This window comes from Rutidosis leptorrhynchoides, chromosome 4, assembly GCF_046630445.1.
Source record: "Rutidosis leptorrhynchoides isolate AG116_Rl617_1_P2 chromosome 4, CSIRO_AGI_Rlap_v1, whole genome shotgun sequence".
NCBI lineage: Eukaryota > Viridiplantae > Streptophyta > Magnoliopsida > Asterales > Asteraceae > Rutidosis > Rutidosis leptorrhynchoides.
In genome coordinates, this window is record NC_092336.1 from 41,299,978 (window position 1) to 41,307,681 (window position 7,704).

The following is a 7,704-nucleotide window of genomic DNA, read 5'->3' on the forward strand; positions in this document are numbered from 1 at the left end:
CATAAAATATTACGACGGAGTGCTGTCCGAGTGATTTCGAAATTGTTTTTCGAGTAGGATAGGATTAAGGAAATTATGGGTTATAGCTATGGAGGTGATTGAGTATGGTTCATGGGTATGCTCGTGAGGTCAATATAGTGTTTATCATTTCCGTTGCGTCTACGTACCTTTCCTGCAATATTGAATCTCAATATTGATACGTGAGTACTCATAATTTAACTTTTACATACTAATAGTGTATCCCTGACTAGTGCCCGAGTATTTAGGATTATGCATGCTTGTACTTTTGATATTGCCCTTAGACAGGTTAGGTTGAATCTTAAATTAGTTACACTTACGGTTGAAATAAGGTATAATATATGCATGTCCTTGGAAAGCTAGCGAAAAATTAAGAACTTTTCATTTAGATATCGAATGGTTTCGATGAACGGATTAGAAGTTATAATCAATTGAATTTTTGATATTTTTATTAAAAATGATTATTATTATCGTCGTTTTTATCGTCGTTCTAGTTTTTTCTTATTATTATCATTATTATTATCTTTATCAATAAAAGGGATTTATCATTAAAAATTGTTATTTTTTATTATTATTACTATCGTTATTATCGTTAAAGTTATAATTAGCATTATTATTATTATCCAATTATTATTATTATTATTATTATTATTAGTATTATTATTATTATTATTATCATTATTAATATGTATATCATTATTTAAAAATGGTTATTGTTATTGTTATTATTATTATTACTATATTATCATTAAGATAATTATTAGTATTATCGTTAATAATGTTATAGTAACTATCATTATTAATATTAGTGTAATTAAAACAAATATTTGTAACACCTAATTATTTTGATTACTATTATTATCATTATTATGAACACGATATAAAAGACGATTAAAAGCTATTAAACGAAACGATTAGGAAATAATGAGTAAGAGTATCATGATGAAATTAAAATATTATAAGATATTGATTTAGATAAAATTATCGTTCTTATTATTTTTATCATTACTATTATTATTAAAAATATCGTTAGTATTAAAACTATCATTTTAACAAAAATTATCATTTTAATAGAAATGTCATTGTTACTCTAAAATATCATTATTATTATTATTTTAAATAGAATTATTATTTTAAAGATAATATTAAAAATTATCGTAAATATTAAAGTTATCATAATTAGAATTATCGTTTTATCATAATGTCATCTTAGTAATTATAAATATTGATATTTTTATAATAATAATTATTATTACAAAATAATACAACTTTTACTTACTATCATTATAGATATTATTTTATCAAATAAATATGTGATACAAACATATTTTACTACGTGTAATAACTTACTTTAATAATACCTATCATATTATCTTTTTAATATTAAATGAACCCTATAAATTTTATTACATAATATATATAAAAGTATATTTTATTATATAAATTTAATATAAAATTTTATTTATTAATAAATAAATTATATTATTTACTCTAATAAATCTTTTAAAAATATTTAAAAATATAAAACGACGATATTTAAACTATATATTAATCATGTATAGATTTTTGGAAATTATTTTGAGTCAAATTTACTTTTGTTGACTTTTGCATATTAGTCTCGAGCATTAGGATAGTGGTACACTATGACTTGACCTAATTTGTTAGACAAATATTGACCAACACATAAATATATATAATTAATTTAGGTTCGTGAATCCGAGGCCAACCTTGCACTTGTTCAATGACGTTATATGTATTTTTACTACAAAATACAGTATGGTGAGTTTCATTTGCCTTTTTACCCTTTATATTTTTAGGACTGAGAATACATGCGCTTTTATAAATGTTTGACGAAATAGACACAAGTAATTGAAACTACATTCTATGGTTGAATTATCGAAATCGAATATGCCCCTTTTTATTAAAGTCTTGTAATCTAAGAATTAGGGAACAGACACCCTAATTGACGCGAATCCTAAAGATAGATCTATTGGGCCTAACAAACCCCATCCAAAGTACCGGATGCTTTAGTACTTCGAAATTTATATCATGTCCGAAGGAGGATCCCGGAATGATAGGGGATATTCTTATATGTATCTAGTTAATGTCGGTTACCAGGTGTTCACCATATGAATGATTATTTTTGTCTCTATGCATGGGACGTATATTTATGAGAACTGGAAATGAAATTCTTGTGGTCTATTAAAATGATGGAAATAAATGATTATGATAAACTAATAAACTCACCAACCTTTTGGTTGACACTTTAAAGCATGTTTATTCTCAGGTGTTAAAGAAATCTTCCGCTGTGCATTTGCTCATTTTAAAGATATTACTTGGAGTCTTTCATAGCATATTTCAAAGAACGTTGCATTCGAGTCATTGAGTTCATCAAAGATTATTATTAAATCAATTTATAGTTGGATAGTGGATATTATGAAATGGTATGCATGCCTGTCAATTTTCGATGTAAAGAAAGTTTGTCTTTTAAAAACGAATGCAATGTTTGTAAAATGTATCATATAGAGGTCAAATACCTCGCAATGTAATCAACTATTGTGAATCGTTTATAATGTATATGAACGGGTCCTTTCAGTTGGTATCAGAGCGGTGGTCTTAGCGAACCAGGTCTGCATTAGTGTGTCTAATTGATAAGTCGATAGGATGCATTAGTGAGTCTGGACTTCGACCGTGTCTGCATGTCAAAAGTTTTGCTTATCATTTTGTGTCAAAAATTAACTACTTATCATCCTCAGGAAATTACCTGCTTATCATTTTTAGTCTAAGACACGTCTTGCTGCATTGATTGCATGAATAGTGTATAGACAAAAATTCATATCTTAGCATATCTGCTAAATCATATCTTATCGTATCTGTTACTTTAAACCTTGCCTGACATATCTCGCAAAGTCCTCCGTAATCTACGAAATCTTTTGATCTATATCTATATCTATATATATATATATATATATATATATATATATATATATATATATATATATATATATATATATATATATATATTCTATGTAATTAGAATACCATCCGTTAGCCAAAATCATTTCATATCGGAAAAAAAAATCCTTTATCCAATCGTACGAAATGGAATTCGTCATCAGTTCAAGTCACTCAGATTCTGAAATGGAATCCCATTCAAGCTCCGAAAGCAGTGTGACCGGAATAGATCAACCAATCAGTCATCACCTATTCTGGATGAATTGGGGATGAGTTCGTAGCCTCCTCAATAATTGGAGACAAGAAGAAGGTGATCCCTTCCAGCCACCACATTGCCCTCTTGACGAAGAACCTGAAGTACTTACCGGAGAACCTGTCCGAAACACCATTTTCTCGCTCATTTCCAGAGTATCTCGTCATGATTATATATTACATCAAATTTTAGATTGTATTTATCCGCTCGTCCGAACCGACAATCACCCCGGTGTAATAGAAGAAGTCAACGAGCTTCGCGCTCGGGTAGTGGCTTTGGAGAATATGGTACAGAGATTACAAACACCAGCAGCAGCATCAGCAGCATAACCAGTACCACCATTATCAACGCCAACAGTACCATTACCACCTCCAACCACAACCGCATCGTAAACCTCAACTTCACAATCTGTCCCATGAGCATCAACGTCATACGCACCATAGATACCAAGGAGTACCAGCAACAATAACTGACGAAGTATTAATTCATAACTTCACTGGAGAAACATTTCGCGGCGATTATGTAATCTCTAAAGTCTTAGAGATTATCTAATCTAGCCCTAACCATAAATCAGTTAAGCGAACCAAAATGATAGAAGGAAGAGTAGAAACCCTGACAAAAATGGTGTGTGATTAACAAGCTAAACTTGCTTTACCAACAGCATCAACAGTACCGTCAGCGTTACCAGCATCGTCAGTACAGTCAACATCCGAATCAACAACACCGATAACATCACAAACTCCTTCAGTTCAAGAATCACTGTGGACATCATTACGAATCAATAACGTGTATATTGTATCAACGAGTTATGAAGAATTAACTCATTCCGTCTGAAGAAATTATATGTATATTATATATATATATATATATATATATATATATATATATATATATATATATATATATATATATATATATATATATATATATATATATAGAAATAAATCTTTCCGTGCTAAGTTATTGTGTGTTAATCTTAACTACTCGGTTAATTCATATTAAAAATATGCAATAATGTACGTCCTTCGGCCGCAACTTAACCAGCGTTAACTACAATCTCTGTCGCAATTCAACAAATTCCAATTCATAATAAATCAAGTATATATTTGATTTTACACTTTCATCATCGATGTACCCGAAACTTTTCATATAACATCATTCGTACTTTGCGAAATTCACAAGAATTCCACGAACCGAACATCATACATCAACAAATAACGAAGTATTGATTCATAATTTCAATGTTATTAAAGAAATACTGCGTAAAAGTTATGTACTTTTTAAAGCCTTTAGGGAATATTCAATTCTAGTTTCAACCATAAATCAAATGAGTTTAATTTAACATTAACTCATTAAATCTATGTTACATCTGAAGAACATATACATATATATATTTTCATAAAGACTGTAATAAAATTCTTTTGTACAAAATATTAATTGTGAATTTTTTTTTTAACGGGTAGGTAATACCCGAGAGATATATAAATTCACAATTAATATGTTACATTCTTCGAATCTGATTCAGTAAATCATCAATTATACTCCCTACTTTCACAACAATATACATTCTTTTATAGAAATCAAAACAACCATACTCATTCAAAATTTAATTACATATTCTGATTTTGAAATCTCAAAATTCAACTTGAGATATGACCAAAATCATCACTCTTAGATCCTTACATCTTTCACAAGCTATATTTTGACTTCAAAACTATGTTAGAATATCAAATGTATATTAACGATTACAATCTGTGTTCAAACCCTTTCGAAAATTTCTGAAGACACTTCGAATGATGAGCAATCGAGATGATGATCCAACCACATGTTACCCACAGTTATGTACCCGAAAAACTCTTGAAACCAAAGTAAAAGTTTAAACAACGTATCCGCGTCAGATTCTTTGGTATTTATTAGCAAAAATAACTTTGCGACTCCTATTCAAAGTAGCCAGTTTTGTCACAGCTCCAGCAAGTCAAATTCGACTTTTCAGTCAGACTAACCTTATTATAACCTTGAGATATACACCATCGTTACCAGTGAACCTTTTACATTCCACCACATTATTAGCAGATGTACCAACAACTTCATTACCCTTGGACTTTAGCCTCTCCAAAAAGTCATTATAATTATTCATTGAAACCCCATCATTTACTCATTCGCATCTTGCAATGAGAATTTCCATACGAATCATTGGGAATTAGCAATCAGTATTTTGAAATCTCGCAGCATGTCTACGCCAACAGTTATATGTGTATATATAACGTCTATCTTCTGGACTTAATTTGAATGTGAAGTTTCTGAAAAACACTCCAAACTACGAATTGGTTCTCAGAAAATGGAAAAAATGATGATGAAGCAGAAAAAACTATAAACGACTTTAAACGGTAAAAGCTGGATGATAATGATGAAATGTGCTGGCAAAGCGCAGAAAAAGAGAAGTTTTGGAACTGGAAAACGGATTGAGCAAAGTAGGAAGGAGGCTGTGGACAAATTACAAAGACTGAACCTGACTTCAAAGGATCCAAATGATTCAGTACCTGCTGAAGTCATTAACGAATACCTTGCTCCTGACTCTAAACCCCTGCGGACAATATTCTTCATCATCCTCTGATATTAGAAATTCTAAAATATCATCATATCTTTCATTATAAATATCCTCCATATTTCTGAAGATATTTTCTTAATTTTTCTTATTTGAAATCATTTACCTCTTCGTGCTATCTGTATTACATCATAAAAGAAACTATTTTAGTTTCTAAATTCTGAAACATTCAAGTTTAAAATAGGAATATTTTGAAGTAGTGTTGGGAACTGAAGCATGAATTAGTATAATATAATGACACTTGATCAATGTGATTATATTACAGTAAGTCGTGCTGAGTTTCTAAATGGAACGTGATGATTCACAGATCATAACATCATCATGTGCCATGTTATACGACTCTTGTATTCTATTTAACCTCTAAAATATCAAGAAAATATTTCTTGATGATTCGGCCTTTTCCAAGGTATTCTAGTAATTTGACAAGTCAAGATCGTGCCATCACAATTTCCTTCCTAGAACATTAACAATGTTCATTCCGAAATTCATATCTGTGAATTCTGGACCATTACAAGCGGTGCTTAATCGCAAGAAGAAGAAACGGAAGGACAAAACTCCGAAATAGAAATTGGGGTATAAATTGCAGCAAATAAAAGAGAGCATTAACTGTGAATGATAATGATTATAGAAGACAGAAGCAGAGACTTTGAAATATAAGGGAACATATAAAGCCCAACGACAAACCAGAAATTATAAACCATATATATCGATGCATATAGCAATATAATGACACAGGAGAACTAGAAACACTATAAACCCAAGAGTATAGTAGAAGTAAATAGATTCTTCCGGCGGTAGATGAAAAAGAAGAATGACCGATATGAAAGTTAGAAGTATATCGAGAATCAGAACTGGATGGAGCATATTGATGAATACTTTAAAATATGAGTTGAGGGGAAAAGAATAGAAGGTGATGAAACATGACTAGGAACTTAGAAATCAATAGATTTAACTCACACAATGGCAGAATAAGTGAATCAAACCCTCTAGTGAATAGGTTAAGTTTTTTTTTTGATTAATTTAGTCAAATCACAACTAAATCAAGTGTGATTAGATCAACACCTAGAGCTATTATTCACCACCTGGGTGATTTGGACTGAGAGAGAATCGGAGGAGCTCACTAGATCTAAGTGTGTGTAACAAATGAGAGGCTTAACCTAAAATGAAGAACATAAGACTTTATATACCCCTGCTGTTGACTCACCCATACGATTCATTCATCACACTTACGAGTTGGCTTCATCAGCTGTACGGGTGATCACTAACTCGTGTATTCTCATTTAGGTTGTAATTGTGACTTAGCTCAGCATCAACCGTGCGTATGAGCCTGTCAGCCATACTAGTGAGGCTTCACTCGTACGTCTGACTAAGTCTAACATAGTCAAACATCTAAATCTCGTTCCTGCAGTTCCTATAACCACATACAAACACGGATAGGATAATAACGAGCAACTATGGTGGCCTGTAAACTGTTGTACCTACAATGGACATGGGTAGATGTCTAGGGACTTGCATAAAATGCATCAACAGAAGGTGTGAGTTGTAAGGAAACGAAGGAGGTGAATTTATAAGAAAATCTTCGACAGAACAATTAAAATGGACGATCGCATTTAAAGCGGATCCTAATTCCCTTGATTACTGGAGAGTCAAATCTTATTAAGAAGATTTTCTTCAAATCCCTTGAAATCTGGGAATCAATCATATCTACGTCAAATGATAAGATGAATCTACACTTACTCATTTCACTCTTCTATGTTAGCTTCATTCGTACTCTTCATATAAATGGATTGTTTATCCAAATTATTCGCTGATGATAAAACTCTAATTTTCAGCCCGTATGCATCATGAAAACATACTTATTATCATTCACGAC